The sequence below is a fragment of the Canis lupus genome, chromosome 9 (assembly GCF_003254725.2).
Source record: "Canis lupus dingo isolate Sandy chromosome 9, ASM325472v2, whole genome shotgun sequence".
Classification (NCBI taxonomy): Eukaryota; Metazoa; Chordata; class Mammalia; order Carnivora; family Canidae; genus Canis; species Canis lupus.
In genome coordinates, this window is record NC_064251.1 from 8,391,696 (window position 1) to 8,406,924 (window position 15,229).

General features: G+C 44.5%; 1 long non-coding RNA gene across 2 annotated transcripts; it reads right to left on the minus strand.

Moving 5' to 3' along the window:
• Positions 1-5,075: 5,075 nt before the first annotated feature.
• LOC118355793 (uncharacterized) lies at positions 5,076-14,517 on the minus strand. 2 transcript variants are annotated; one of them, XR_004818937.2, is made up of 2 exons: positions 14,331-14,517; positions 5,076-7,210 (listed from the first exon to the last, which is right to left on the minus strand). It is a non-coding gene; the product is annotated as an uncharacterized LOC118355793 (long non-coding RNA). The 2 variants fall into 2 exon arrangements; XR_004818938.2 differs by having other exon boundaries at positions 14,291-14,517.
• Positions 14,518-15,229: the final 712 nt, after the last annotated feature.

Below are 15,229 nucleotides of genomic sequence, written 5' to 3' on the forward strand. Positions count from 1 at the left end.
ATGAAAAATTCCAGATAAATGTTTAACCGAATATCTGGGTGCCATGGTCCAGCCAGGGTGATGGGTCAAACTAACCATCACACGTGCCCTCCCTCGTTGGAAGGGAAACCGATTGCTAGGTTGTGAGCATGTTCTGGAAAGGCCCACACGACAAGGAATTGAAGGAGGCTTCAGGCTAACAGCTGGCGTGGACCCGAGGCCCTCCGTCTAGTAGCCCTGCGTTCCTAGCAGAGGGGATTAGAAGCAGGTTCGAACCCCCACTCCCTGAGTCAAGGCTGGAGACGAATCCACTCTGTGAGACTCTGGGCACCCATCTGAGCTGAGCCCAGATTCCTGACCCACCGGAAACTGGGTGAGATGATAAGTGTTTTGTTGTTCGAAGCCGCTGAGTGTTCGGATCATTTGTTATACAGCAACAGATAGCTAATACATTTGCTGTGCTGCTGAGGCTGGTTCTGAGATTTCCCCCCAATGTTTCATCTTAAACATGGGTGTGTGTACTGGGTCCCCAGGACGGAGAGTGATTTGTGACCTTTCTGACATTCAAATGGATTGACTCCGTGATACTTCTCATGCTGTCCCTCCCCAGCTCCATCCTTACCGTGGACAGTTTTAATCCAGTTCCCGGCTGGGGCAACTGAGTTTGGAGTGGCCTGTCCAGAGCCGTGGAACAGGCACTGTGGTCCCAGTACTGGGGCTCGCACGTAGAGCCCCTCAGCCCCCTGGATTGACCATTCCCACGTCATAAGCACGGCCTTCCTTCAGTCAGGGCCCTTCGGCGAGGAGGACATGGTATTGAAGCGGAGCCTTACTGCATCTGGGGAAGGAATTCATTCTGCTGAGCGCTCAGTGGTGGGGCCCTGGCGGTAGGCAGTCCATCCATGTTAATAAATGTCTCACCTAGCAGACAGCTTCAATAAGGTGAACCGCCAAGGGGAGGTCATGCTTGTCAGTTCAGTTTTACGAAGACATGGAGGGCCCGTCTGATGAGGCTCTGGAATTTAGCTGTTGTCCTGAAGGAAAGACAGACTGGCAGCTTCTTCCCAAAGACCTGGCCCCCTCCCTTCCCAGACACGCTCTTGCTCTGTTTCCACTCTTAAAGTCTAGAGACGGCTGGAGTCACGTTGCCCTGCGTGTGCGTCTCTGCCACACACGTGTGTGCTATTAGGTATAAAGTGTGTGGAGCCGTTCTATTTTTGAAAATGCTGCCCTAACACCTATCTCATTCGTTGTCTCAGTAGACGAACTGCAGGCCTTACTCCCCCACTTTACAGGTGGGTATAATGGAGTCACAGAAGTTACCTGCTTCCCTCAGGTTACACTGTCCCGGAGGAGACGTCTTGTTGGACGTGGTGTCCCTTTGCATCACCTTCAAAGAAAATCATGGGGCTCAGGGGCTCCCTAGGGTTTCTCAGGGCTTCAGATTTTCATGAAAGGAAGTAAGCAGCAGAATTCCCTAAGCTTGTAGCATGTGGAGAATGGAAGGAAAAGCAGATAATCCGAGGGACTGTAAGAATCGTTTGGATCAATAGGAACGCCTGGGTGGCTCAGTGGTTGAGTGTCTGCCTTCGGCTCATGGCATGATCCTGGGGTCCCGGGATTGAGTCCCACATCGGGGTCCCCTCGGGGAGCCTGCTGCTCCCTCTGTCTGTGTCTCTGCCTCTCTTTCTGTGTCTCTCATGAATAAATCAATAAAATCTTAAAAAAAAATCATTTGGATCTGGCCCCTCATTTGACAAATGAAGAGACAGGGATGTGCGTGGGAAAGTGAGTCAGGCAGGTCAAGACTGAACTGTGGCCCTGAACCCCAACCGGGGCCACAGCACCGTCCTTCCTTCCGACACAGATACAGATGGAGAGGTTCCAATGGCCCTGAAGGATCTGCATAAGCACCTGTGACTTCCCATCCCCTCCTCCCCCCATATCTAATCCCCTGAAACTCTCTGGCTCCTGGTCAGCTTTGTCTGGTCCTGTTGGGATTCCCTCCTCCCCTGGATTGTCGGATCCAACACCTACCAGTCAGGTCTCCTCTTCTGCCCCTGGCCCTCCTCCCCTCTGTTCAGTTTGTCGGCCCATGAGTAATGGTGCCTCTCCTTGAAAGAGGAAAAAGATTGATGGCAGAGGAAAAGAGCAGTGAAGAGTCCCCCTGCCTCCCCAGCTCCAGCAGGAAATGTGCCTGTTGTGTGTGGGTTTATGAAATAGCCACGTCTCCCCCTTCCAGAGAGAGCCGGGCAGAGACTCGCCCGCCCGCAGTCACGTTTCCTCTCTGCAGCCAGGTCCAGGGAAAGATTCTCCAGGGTGGGTGTGCAAATAGGACCACCAATGGGGAGCAGAGGCCACTTTTTCAGACAGGGATATGCAGACACCCTCTAGTCTTCCAGTCCAGCCTGAATTCTGAGAGCGCTTCAGTGGGATTCAGGGGCCTTTTTTTTTTGTTCTCAATTACAGGTCAAATCCTGTTCCAAGAAAATGGAAGATTTCTGCACTGTGAGAACATCTCTCTGAGCTTTTTCCATATGTGAGAACCACCACCTAAAGATAGTGTTGCCAAATAAGACACAGGACCCCCAGGTAAATCTGAATTCCAGATATACCCCCCACACACACACACACACAAAATAGTGTAAGTATATCCCAAATCCAACATAGGGGTATACTCATACTAAAAAATTGCATCCTTTTTGTCCCTGTTGCTAAATCTGACAGCTCTACCTGAAGAGCCATATGGCTTGTCTCTCTCTGGTCTATGTTCTAAAGGATGAGTTTAAAGGTGCTTTGGGTCAACAGAATTCCCTAAGGTCAGGACCTTGGGCATCCTTATTTGATTTCCTCCCTCACTATGTCCCCTGGGGCTCAATTCCTCCTGCCCGTCCAGAGAAAGCCCTTAGGCAGCTAGCAGAGTCAGGTTGATGGCATTGAGTGGAGGAGGCAAAAGAGACACAGGCAGTGATTCTCACCCTTGGATGATCTTGCCCCCAGGGAGCATGTGGCAATGCCCAGAGATACTTCCTGGTTGTCACAACTGGGTGGGGGATGCTGCTGGCATCTCGTAGTTGAAAGCCAGGGATGCTGCTGAGCAACCCCCAGTGCACGGACACACAAGATCACACACACTTGCACACACACCAGTGATCTGGCCCCAAATGTAAATAGTGCAGCAGTTGAGAAACTCCAGAGTGAGGAAGAAAACTGGTTTTAAAATAAAGGGCCTAAAAATAAATAAATAAATAAATAAATAAATAAATAAATAAATAAAATAATAAAATAAAATAAAATAAAATAAAATAAAATAAAATAATAAAATAAAATAAAGGGCCTGGGGCGCCTGGGTGGCTCAGTTGGTTGAGCATCAGACTCTTGGATTTGGCTGAGGTCACGATCTTGGGGTTGTGAGATCGAGCCCCTCATTGGGCTTCATGCTCAGTGGGAATCTGCTTGAGATTCTCTGCCTCTCCCTCTGCTCACGCATGCACACGTCTTTTCCCTCTCAAATAAATAAATAGAATCTTTTTTAAAAATACAGTACAATAAAGGGCTTGTGGCAGCTCTATGCTCAATGTGGGGCTTGAACTCACAACCCTGAGATTGGGAGTTGCATGATCTACTTAAAAAATAAAAAATAATAATAATAATAAATGAAGGGCTTGAGAGTTGAATACAAACCTTCAGCAGACACCCTCTATGTCCTCTGGCCCCGGGGTGCCATCATCAAGGATTGGAGAGCTAGCCCGGGACCAGCGGGCCCGGGCCCGCCCCACCTCCCCTCAGACCTCAGGACTGCAGGATCCTGCTCCTGACTTCCCCTTCAAGGCTACTCTGGGTTAATTTTAACCATCTTTCAGCAGAGAACAATGTTGGGGGCTGGGCAGTCTACACGATGTGGGCCGAGCCCTCTTCTCTGGCTTTCTGCTCTTCCGGGCCACCACGTCTCTGACACGAGCCATTTATGGCTCTGCATGATTCCTGCAACCCCTTGCCAATGTGCCATGGAAGGTTCTTTGTGCCTGCGTGGAGGCTGAAGGTGAGAAGTCCTCTTGCTTGCTGCCCCAGGAAAGTTGGAAAGCCCTGAGGCAACAAACATCAGGCCAGCCTTGGTCCCAGACCCACCTCTCCTCCTCACTCCCCAGTGCCCCGCACCAGAGTCCCCAGGCAGGACACTGCCAGGGTCAGGATTTATTCTGGTCTGGACGTTACCCCAGCAAAGAAGAAACTCTCACCTTCAGGAAATGCAATCAATTCTCAATAACTTCTAGTTCAGGGAGGTTTCCAAGGTCAGCTCTCCTACGTGCCTGTTCGCCCTCATTTCATTCTTGGGTAGCCCTCTGCAGAGGTGACCAAGAGCTGAGCCCTCACACCCAGCAGCTCCCTAGCCTGCAGGATGGAAATATGAAAACTGCCCCCTCTGATTCCCTAAGGGCTCTCCTCCACGGAGTCTGGGTGAGTGAAATCCAGTTCTTTCCTTAGAATGCAAAAAAAAAAAAAAAAAAAAAAAAAAAAACCAACAAACCCCACACAACAACAACACCAAAACAAACAAACAAACAAAAAAACCCCAAAACCAGCAACAACAACCAAAAAACCCCAAACCCAAAATAAAACAAAGGCAGAGACAAAAATAAGCAACCCAAGAAGCAGAGGACTCTGCCTTTTAGGTAAAATCCTATGCTATATAACCTTGACCTTGTTTTTGGAACTTGCAGAATTAAGGAAAGGGTCGCATCCTACCAGTTAGATTTCCCACAGCCTCCTACTGCTTCACCTATCACCGGAGAAACAAAATACTTTATTTTATGTGACTTGTGACTTGCCCCTCTACCAAGCAAATGAACTAGCGGCGGGCCTGTTGGAGTTTAGTCATGAAACTCAACTCAGAGCAGCCCGCACCCCTCCCTCGCCTGACCCTTTCTCCGTCTACCCCTCTCTTTGCCCCCTGCAATCCCCCCCCCCACTCCGCCCTCGCCAAAAGATTTATAGAGCAGAGTGGCTTGAGAACAAATGAGCAGACATTAGGCTGATGTGTTCTGCATACTAATGACAAGATACTGCTTCTGTACCTAGGGGCAAAGCCAGGTCAGACCAGTTTAACCATAAACTTTATTTATGGGCCTATAACCTTGCAGCTGCAGTAGCTCTGCCCAACCTTGGGACCGAGATCTGTCTCTCTCTCTCTCTCCAGATTCATACAGATCTCTTCAAACAAATCTGAGGGCTGGGGGAGAGAGTGCTGGTCTCTCTTCCTGAATGATCTCCTAGGCAGATCCAAGAAGAAGTTTAAGCCAAAGGGAAACATTGTGAGTCAGACAAGAAAATCGTGGCAGTAAGAGTAGTAGCAACCACAGCGATACTAATACTTCTCATAAAATCATGATTCCTCCCAAGAGCTTCTGGAGGAAGAATCTACTCGATTACTTCTGAGTGTTTCACAAGTTACTGTTTAGAGTGACTCATCTTGGATCTTGAATCAAGGGACGAATCGCTTGCTTTAGGATGGCTCAAGACCCTTCCTTCCTGCAGGGAATCTTCTGAGTCTGACTGCCTCTCATGCATCAGCAGTCTGGTGCCCCCAGTCCAGAAGGCATGAAGCTCTCAGTTCAGTGACTGCTCCCAGTCCCTCCCTCCATCTTCACCAGACCCCTCCTCACTCGGATTCCTTGTTCTGACCATGTTGGCCCAAGTTCTGTAGTTACACCCACATCAGTGCAGCAGAAGAAAGTAGCCAGGGTCATAGGTTTAGTGCCCACTGAAATGGAGTTGATCTTGCTTGGTGTCCGTGCACGGACTTAGCTCCAGGATAGAGAAGGTGCGGAGAGTCTCAGTCATTCAGTAAAGATGTATGGGTCACCAACTATGTGCCAGGCACTGTGCTTGGTGTCAGGGATACTGCAGTGCACAAGATGTAATAAGCCCTTCCCTGCATTGAGCCCAGTGGACGGAGGGGAGCCCACTCCCATTGCGGAGAACACATTTCAGAGCGTTTGCTGGCTCTGTCCAGTTTCTGACTTGTTATCTGTACCACATGTCTGTCCTTTGGATTGCAAGACAAGTGGCATTAGATGAGTGGTTGGATGGCAGCCTCAGGGTCCTGGGGGCTTGGGTCATAATCACTGCCTGTCCTCAGAACGGTTAATCCATTTCATCTTCCTGCACTCCAGCCTGCCTTTCAGAAAGCATCCATGACATCTTGAGTAAAGAGCGACAAGAGTTTGTGAATACCTGTGGCCTTCAACAAAAGCTCAGGAAACCCTCGGTCACCCTTCAACCTTGTTGCTTTTCTCTGGTACTGGGAATTTGCCTGTCAGTTCTGATTCCTCTGAGGTGGGAGGTTGGATGAGGCCATTCCTTGAGATTTACTCACAGCAAAATATTCCCCTCTGGGGAAGGACCCTGGCCAACCTGTGATGAGACGCCAAAAGCTGCTCTGTCAATACAAGCTCCTGTTCCGTACGGCTTGGGTGCTTAGCTACTGCTTAGTGTTGAAGGAAGGTATGGAAAGATTGTCCATTGGTTCTTTTAGGGAGTCTACTTCAATTTCTATCTTCTACTTCCTTGTTTACCCCCTGGAAGTGGTAGGTCTCTTTTTGGTTTGGAAGACACTGAAGGGCCACAGGGGTGTGGGAGGATGAGAACAGAGTAGCTGGTTTCTGTGTTCCTTGGGGATGGGTGAGGCAGTGGGTTGGGGGCACAGAGCTTTGAAGTTGAACCAGATTCACTTGCCTTGTGTTAAGAGATCCATGGAAGGGACGCCCAGGTGGTTCAGTGGTTGAGCATCTGCCTTCAGCTCAGGGCATGATTCCAGGTTCTGGGGATCAAGTTCTTCATCAGGCTCCCTGCATGGAGCCTGCTTCTCATTCTACCTATGTCTCTGCCTCTCTCTGCTTGTCTCTCATAAATAAATAAATAAAATCTTTTAAAAAGAGAATGGGATCCATGGAAAATGCCTTGGCCATTGCATGGCAAGTTGTTTGCTGAGCCTATATGCTTTTTCATGCTGGGGGTAACAAAGCAGCTAGGCTGAGACAACAAGAGTTTGTAGATGCTCCATAGGTGAAAGCTGGACTAAATCAGCTCTGGTTCTTGGACTGGGAGCTACCTCATTTTGCTAGTCACTGGAGAAGAAATTACCAAGCCCTTCTAGGAGAGGCCGTTTAGTTTTGAAGCTCCAGGAGAGGAGAAGGAGACCCTCATCATTGCATGCTCAGCACACAGGGAACTGTGGATTTCACACGAATGAAGAGAAAAGATTAGCATATTGAAGATCTGGGGACCTGAGGGTGGTGGAGGGAACTGTAGGTAGGCTAGTGGACAGGCCTTGCCTTACAAGCTGTAACCTTGGACAAATCATGTCACTTACCTGAACCTCAATATAGAAAGATTTGAGATGGGTACAATAATAATTCCTGTACTAGGTACCTTGAAGGTAGGAAATGTATTTGTAAGGTCTATGTAAACTATAAAGTATAATAAAAATGCTAGAGTTTTGTCTGGTTTTTGTTTTTTTGATGTTTAGATGATTAACTGGACAGTGTAAATCAGGTACTGTTGAGGATTTGTTGTATAAATGAATGCACAAATGACTGGAGAGTTTGAGTTCCCTGCAGCTGAATCATACTGAGTCAATGCCCACATATATATATATGTGCTTATGATCACTTGTCTAAATGTGCTTTTTAATAAATTCATTGACTCTCCTGGTGATGGTATGTGCACATGCGTGCTAGACTCCCAAGGAGAACATGAGCTCCTGTGGGCAGGAAATAGGTTTCTCCCTTTGCTGATGTTCATTCAGTGCCTGCTACAGAGGGCTGTGTGCTCAGCTGGAAGTGACTCCCTTACCTGACCAATTAATTGATTAACAAACTACAAGTAGAGGGGCTCCTGGGTGGCTCAGTTGGTTAAGCATCTGCCTTCAGCTCAAGTTATGATCCAGGGGTCCTGGGATCGAGCCCCCATCAGGCTCCCTGCTCAGCAGGGAGTCTGCTTCTTCTTCTCCCTCTGCCACTTCTCTCACTTGTGCTAAATAAATAAAATATTTTAAAAAACACACAAGAAAAACAAACTAGGAGTAAGGATGGACTTTCATGGACATAGACATATGTTTGCTGGTTTCTTTATGTCTATGACATGCCTTTGAGATCCCTGGAGTTGGCATCTAGAGATACTAACTGTAGGATAGCAGGGAGCTCTAAGCATATTGTGCTCTTTGCTGGTACTTGCACTGAATGTGGCTGAATGGTAACATGTGGATCAAGATTCCTTTATACCTCCTCCCCCAGTTAGTTTTGTCTCTACTACTTCAACATGAAGAGATCTTGAAAGAGTCACTTTGCTCTCTGATTCTTAGTTTGCTGATCTTTAATATTAGATCGCTAAGGGCTGGCTACTTTGTAGCTATTGTATGGTTTGGAAATAATATGTGTAAAGACCCTATCATGAATGCCTGGAGTATGATAATACATAATAGACATTTTTCTCCCTACTGCTTTGGTACTGGTACAGACTCAATTTAAGACTGCATTTGCTGGGATGCCTGAGTGGCTCAGTAGTTGAGCATCTGCCTTGGACTCAGGGCTTGATCCCGGGGTCTTGGCATCAAGTCCCACATCAGGCTCCCCACAGGGAGCCTGCTTCTCCCTCTGCCTATGTCTCTGCCTCTCTCTGTGTGTCCCTCATGAATAAATAAATAAAATCTTTTAAAAAAGGAGACTGCATTTGTTAAGGGTAGAAACCAGTGTTCATGTTATCTGTTTGCTTCCCTGGGAGACAAAGGGTCATTCTTTTAATATATATATCTGCTGCTAGCTACATCGTTCGTGCATCTGTTCCATTTATCCCAGTTTCATAGCTCCTGAGATGCTATTTCTGCACTTCAGCAGAGCCCAGAGAATTTTTTTGTCACATGTCATTCATTTCTTACTTCATTCATCCATCAAACATTTATTAAGAATCTCTCATGTTTCATGTGCTATCATGGGCACTAAGATACTGGTAGGCCAACAGCACTGAGTTCAGAACATAAGCAAACTCATATATAACCTACTTCTAAACTCAACTCACAAAACTTTGATAATAAAGAAGGTTTCTATTGGTCCTCTGTTCACTGCCTGAAAGGGAGAATTTTTAACCCATTGCTGAGGTTCAAGATGCCCTTATTCCTTTTTGGATGATGTCTTCTTCCCCAAAGCCAACAAAAAGAAAGATAATTGAGAGCAGGGTTGATAGAAAGATGCTCAGCAACTCTGCATCAGGGATCAGAAAACTTGTTCTGGAATGGGCGAGATAGTAAGTTTAGGCTTTGTGAGTTATAGTTTCTGTTGCAGCTACTCAAGTCTGACATTATAGCATAAAAGCAACCATAGACAATACATAAATGAATAGCATGACTATGGACCAAAGGAATGTTATTTATAAAAACAACAGGAAAACAAAACAAAACAAAACAAAACCACTGGTGGGGAAAAAAAATCAAAGATTTAAATAAATGGAGAGATATACCATATTCATGGACTAGAAATCTCAATATTGTTATCAATTCTTCCTAACTTGATCTGTAGATTCACCACCATTCCAATCAAAATCTAGCAAAGTATTTTGTAGATATTAATAAACTGATTCTAAAGTTTATATGAAAAAACAAAGGATCTCAATTAGGCAACAGTATTCTGACAAAGAAAGGCACAGTTGGAGGATTCATACTATCAAATTTAGAAGGTTTACCAAAAGGCTAGTCATCAAGCCAGTGTGGTATTAGCGGAAGAATAGATTAAATCAATGGAACAGAATACAGAGCTGAGAAAAGGACTCCTAGAAATATAGTCAATTGATCTTTGACAAGGGAGCAAAGGCAATTCAGTGGAGAAAGGATAGTCTTTTCAACAAATGGTGCTAGAACAGTAGACACCCTTATACAAAACAGAAGAACCTAAACACAGGTCTTGCACCTTACACAAAAATTAACTCTTGAAGAAAACATAGGAGAAAATCTTCATGACTTTGGGTTTGGTGATAAGTTCTTAGATAAAACATTAACACCGCAGTGCATGGAAGCAAGGAATTGTTGTCAGACTTTATTAAAATTGAGAACTTCTGCTATGCAAAAGACCTCATTAAGAGAATAAAATGATAAGCTATAGACTAGAAGAAAATACTTGCAAAACACTCATCTAATAAAAGACTTGTATAAAGATATACAAAGAACTCTTATAACTCAACGATAAGAAGAATGCCTGGGTGTTAGAGTCAGTTAAGTAGCTGACTTTTGGTTTCAGCTCAGGTCGTGATCTCAGGGTTGTGAGATCAAGCCCTGTGTTGGGCCCTGCACTCAGTGTGGAATCTGCTTAAGATTCCTTCTTTCCTTCTCTCTCTGCCCCTCCCCTAGTCATGCCCTCTCTCTCTCTCTAAAATAAATGAATAAATCTTTAAAAAAAAACCTCAAAAATATGAAAATAACCCAATTAATGAGTAAAAGATATGAACAGAACTTCACCAGAGAAGGCATTTGGATGGCAACTCAGCACATGAAAAGATACTCAATGTATCATCAAAGAATGATAAAACAACATGAATGAAAGAATGAATTAAAACAACAATTTTTTTCTTCATATCTATTAACATAACTAAAATCCAAAACCTGACTATACCAACTTTTGGCAAGGATGCAGATCAGCAGGGACTCTCATTTGTTCCTGGTGGGATTGCAAAATGATACCGCCTCTTTGGAAGACAATTTGGTGGTTTCCGATGAAACTAAATATCGTCTTACCCTACAATTCAGCTATCACACTTCCAGGCACTTACCCAACTTGTCTGGAAACTTATGCCCACACAGAAATCTGCCTATGCATAGCAATTTTATTCATAATTGCCCCAAACTGGAAACAACTTAGACGTCCTTTATAGGTAAATGGATAAATAAACTGTAGTATATTCATAAAATGGAATATTATTCAGCAATAAAAAAGAAATGAGCCATCAAAGGACATGGATAAATCAAATGCATATTGTTAAGTGAAAGAAGACAGTCTGAAAAAGCTACAAAGTGTAAGATTACAATGATATGGCATTCTGGAAAAGACAAAACTATAGAGATGATAAATAGATGAGTGCTTCCCAGCAGTTCAGATGGGACGGATAGTTGAAGAGGTGGAACGTGGGGAATTTTTTAGGGTGCTGAAATTGTTCTGTTTGATACTGTAATGATGGGTATAAGAACCAAACAATTATCAGAACCCATGGAACTTTATAGCACAGAAAGTAGACTATACAAATTTTTAAAAATCACTCAAGCATTTGGAGGAATCCCCAGGTGGAATGTAGCATGCAACAAAAGAATTTAAATTTTTTTTTAAATTTTTAATTATGTAAGCACATAAATGAATGAAGTTGGGGAACAAGTGCTGATCTAATTAACTTTGAAATGAGTGGAGTTTGCAAGACTATGGGCATATGAGTTAAGCCATTATGCACGTATGCCAGAATTGGACAATTAAGTGGATGGATGGAGAATGGTGGGATCTGGCTTTTTATTGTTGGAAAGGGATATTATAAATAAATAAGTAAGGAGAGGAGGCGAGAAGTATCCATGGGGTAATGCATTAACGACATCAGTATGAACGCATAGTTAGCTTCACATAGACACAGATAATTACACATAGAGATATGTGTAGATACATGTGTAGGCACAGGTGGGTATACATACATATGTCTCCTTGTTCTGTCAGCTGAGAGAATCGAAAAGTCACGACTCCTCAGAAGCAATGAGTACACCTAGTGCCCATGATCTTCTATAGTGAAAACAAACAAACAAACAAACAAAACAACCCAAGGATCTTTGGAGAAATGGCTAATTCTTCGGGAACAGGAAATATACAAAATGACCCTGGAATATCCTATAGTGCAAGAATGTGAGAAAATGTTCAAAAAACAAAGCAACAACAACAACAACACAAACACCCTGCAATGATGGGAGTATGTTAAAAGGATACAGAAACTAACTGAAAGCTGGTTGAGCAAGAAAATTTTTTTTTGTATATTTTTTTATTGGAGTTTGATTTGCCAACATATAGCATAACACCCAGTGCTCATCCTGTCTAGTGCCCCCCTCAGTGCCCATCACCCAGTCACCCCATCCCCCCACCCCCTCCCTTTCCACTACCCCTTGTTCGTTTCCCAGAGTTAGGAGTCTCTCATTGAGCAAGAAAATTAAATTATATATATATGTGTGTGTGTATATATGACACTAAGAAGCAATTGAATGAAAAAATGGATAGGTAAATCTCCAAAGAACTGGAGAAAATTCCAAACAACTTATGTAGCTATTGCATCTGAGGTGTGGGCTGTGCATGATGACTTTCTTCCAAGGAGTACAGTATAGACAGGGAGCAGAAAAACAGTAACTTCTTGGTGGACAAACCTGGCAAAACCTGCCTCAGTCAGGTGATCCAGATGAACATCAACAGTGATAAATCTTGTGGATTGCATGTGCCCTGGAAATGATCTGATGAGAATGGCATTTTACGTCTGTGCGCTGCCTCTCCAAAACACATTATCCCAGTCTAATCATGAAAAAGTAAAAAAATCAGACAGACCCCAACTGAGGGACATCCAGCAAAATGCTGGACCTGTGTTCCTTAAAACTGTCAAGGTCACTGGGGCGCCAGGGTGGCTCAGTTGGTTAAGCATTGACTCTTGATCTAAGCTGAGTCTTGATCTCAGAGTCATGAGATGGAGTCCTGCATTGCATTCCACCCTGGGCATGGAGCCTACTTTGAAACAAACAAACAACAAACAAACAAACAAACAAAACTGATAAGGTCAAAACCAGAGAAAGTTCATCTGAGAAATTATCACAGCCAAGAGGAGTCTAAGGAGACATGATGACTATACGTATAATGTGAGATCCTAGACAGGATCCTGGACCACAAAAAGCTCTTTAGGGGAAACTGAGGAGATTTGAAGTTGGCCTTAAGTTGATAATAATGTTCAGTAGTTGGTAATAATAGGGGAATAACTGGGTGTAGGACATACAAGGAATTTCTGAGCCATTTTCTCAATAATTTTGAAAGTCAAAAATCATTCCCAAATAAAAATTGGCTGAAAAAATAAATAAATAAATAAATAAATAAATAAATAAATAAATAAATAAATAAATAAATAAATAAATAAATACGGGGAGCAGGCTGGGTTTTGTCTACAGGTTGTAATTTGCTGACTCCTGCCCTGGAAAAAAGTCTTCGAATCTGAGGACTCATTAGAATCACCAGAGTGACTATTTAAGAATTTTATTTAAAAAAAAAAAGTAATTTAGATAGTTCAGTTATTAAGAAAGTATAAAAAGTCTCTAGTCAGCATTTTCATGATTTACGTATTCTTCCCATCTTCCTTTATGCAGAGACAGACATGAAAGTATGTTTTTGACTTTTTCCCCTTCCTATCATAGCTACTCTGTTTCTTTTTTTCTTTATATGTTTCCCTGAGATCTTTCAAATCAGTGCAATCAGAGAGATCTTTCTCATCCCTTTTCACGAATGCATAGTATTCCAGGTTGATAATAGACTAAACGTTATTTAACGTACCTCTTCTAGATAAACATTTGGCTTGTCTCCAATCTTGACTATTACAAATTGTGTGGGTGTGAATAGTCTTGTATGGATGAAAGCGTAAGCTTGTGGAGGGATATTTTGGATGCCTGCACCCCACTTCAAATAAATCAGAAATTCTGGGGGCAGGTCCTGGCCATCCTCATTTTGACAAACTCTTCGGGTAGCCCTAATGTGTACCCTAGAATGAGCAGCTTTGTGGCTGATCAATCACACCGAGCAAAGTAAGAGAGCAGTAGGGGCACTTTCAGCGGGGTTTTCCAAGTGGGACAATGGTTCTCAAGCCTGGGTACACATCAGAATCACTGAGGAGCTATTTAAAAATATGCCCATACAAGGCTCAACCCAGAACGAAAGTGAATCATAACCAATGAGGGTAGAGTCCCAGCACAACTTTGTAAAGCTTCCTCTGTCTTTTTTTTTTTTTTTTAGATTTTATTTATTTTTTATTTGACAGAGAGAGAGAGAGAGAGCCAGAGAGCATAGGTAGGGGGAGCGGTAGGCAGAGGGAGAGGGAGAAGCAGACTTCCCACTGAGCAGAGAGCCCCATCTGGGACTCTGTCCCAGAACCTGGGCCCATGACCTGAGCCCAAGGCGGATGCTTCGCCGACTGAGCCACCCAGGCGCCCCTTCCTCTGCGATTCCAGTGCATGGTCAGAGTTAAACCCACCCACCACTCAGGGGGAGAAATGCACCTTGTCAAGAGGGAGGAGTTCCATTCATTCAGACCTGTACCTGTGCTTCTTGCTGAACTCTGCTGCTCCCTTTCTGTCTCCATTCCCCTCCCGGCCTCGTGTCTCAGAAAGTAATGTGGAGGTAGATCTAGAACAGAGGATGAGTGGTGCGTCACGGTGAGTGCCCCCCGCCCCCTTGCAAGGACGGGGTGGTGGGCTCGTCCAGCCCACAGGTAGCATGACCATGAAGGGGACGCCCGCTGCCGGAGAGCCCGCATCACTGCCCATCCGTGAGCTTCCAGATTAATATTTTGCCAGCCCTTGATGAACTTCTGTTTCCTTCCGGCAGCCTCTCTTTCCCATCAGCAGAACTATGTGGTGAGTGATGAGGACATTGGAGCACAAACAGAAACTTCTCTTTCCTCATCTTTACTCGATTTCAGTGAGTTGGCTTGAAATCCAAGACATGACATACTTTGGGCATTGCTTCCCCGTTGTGTCATGGGGAAGGACGGATTTCGAAAGAGAAACAAAGACATACCCCTTGGTAATTGATACTTGCCGAGAGCTTACTCACAGAACCCTTGCCCCAAATGCATGCTATTTTATCATCCTCATTTTATAGTGGGGAACTGAGGCCCAGGGAGGTTAGGAAATTCGTTCAAAGTAATGCAGCCAGGCAGTTTCAAAGCAAGCGGATCTCCAAACCAGGGGTACACGGCTCCCAACCCCAAGCTGTATGCTATACCTTCTTCTTCCGATAGGAACTGAATATTTTCCCCTCATTTCTGGGAGCTACCTTAAGCCTACTGTACATTCTTGACAGTTGCCATCTTTGATGGAACCCAAAACCTTGTTGGCCTCCACCTTGGGGAGAAAGAAAAGGACTCCTTTATATTACCTGCCCTTATTCCAAGATGCACTTTCTACACGAGGTAAAAAGGACTGTTTTCCATCTCC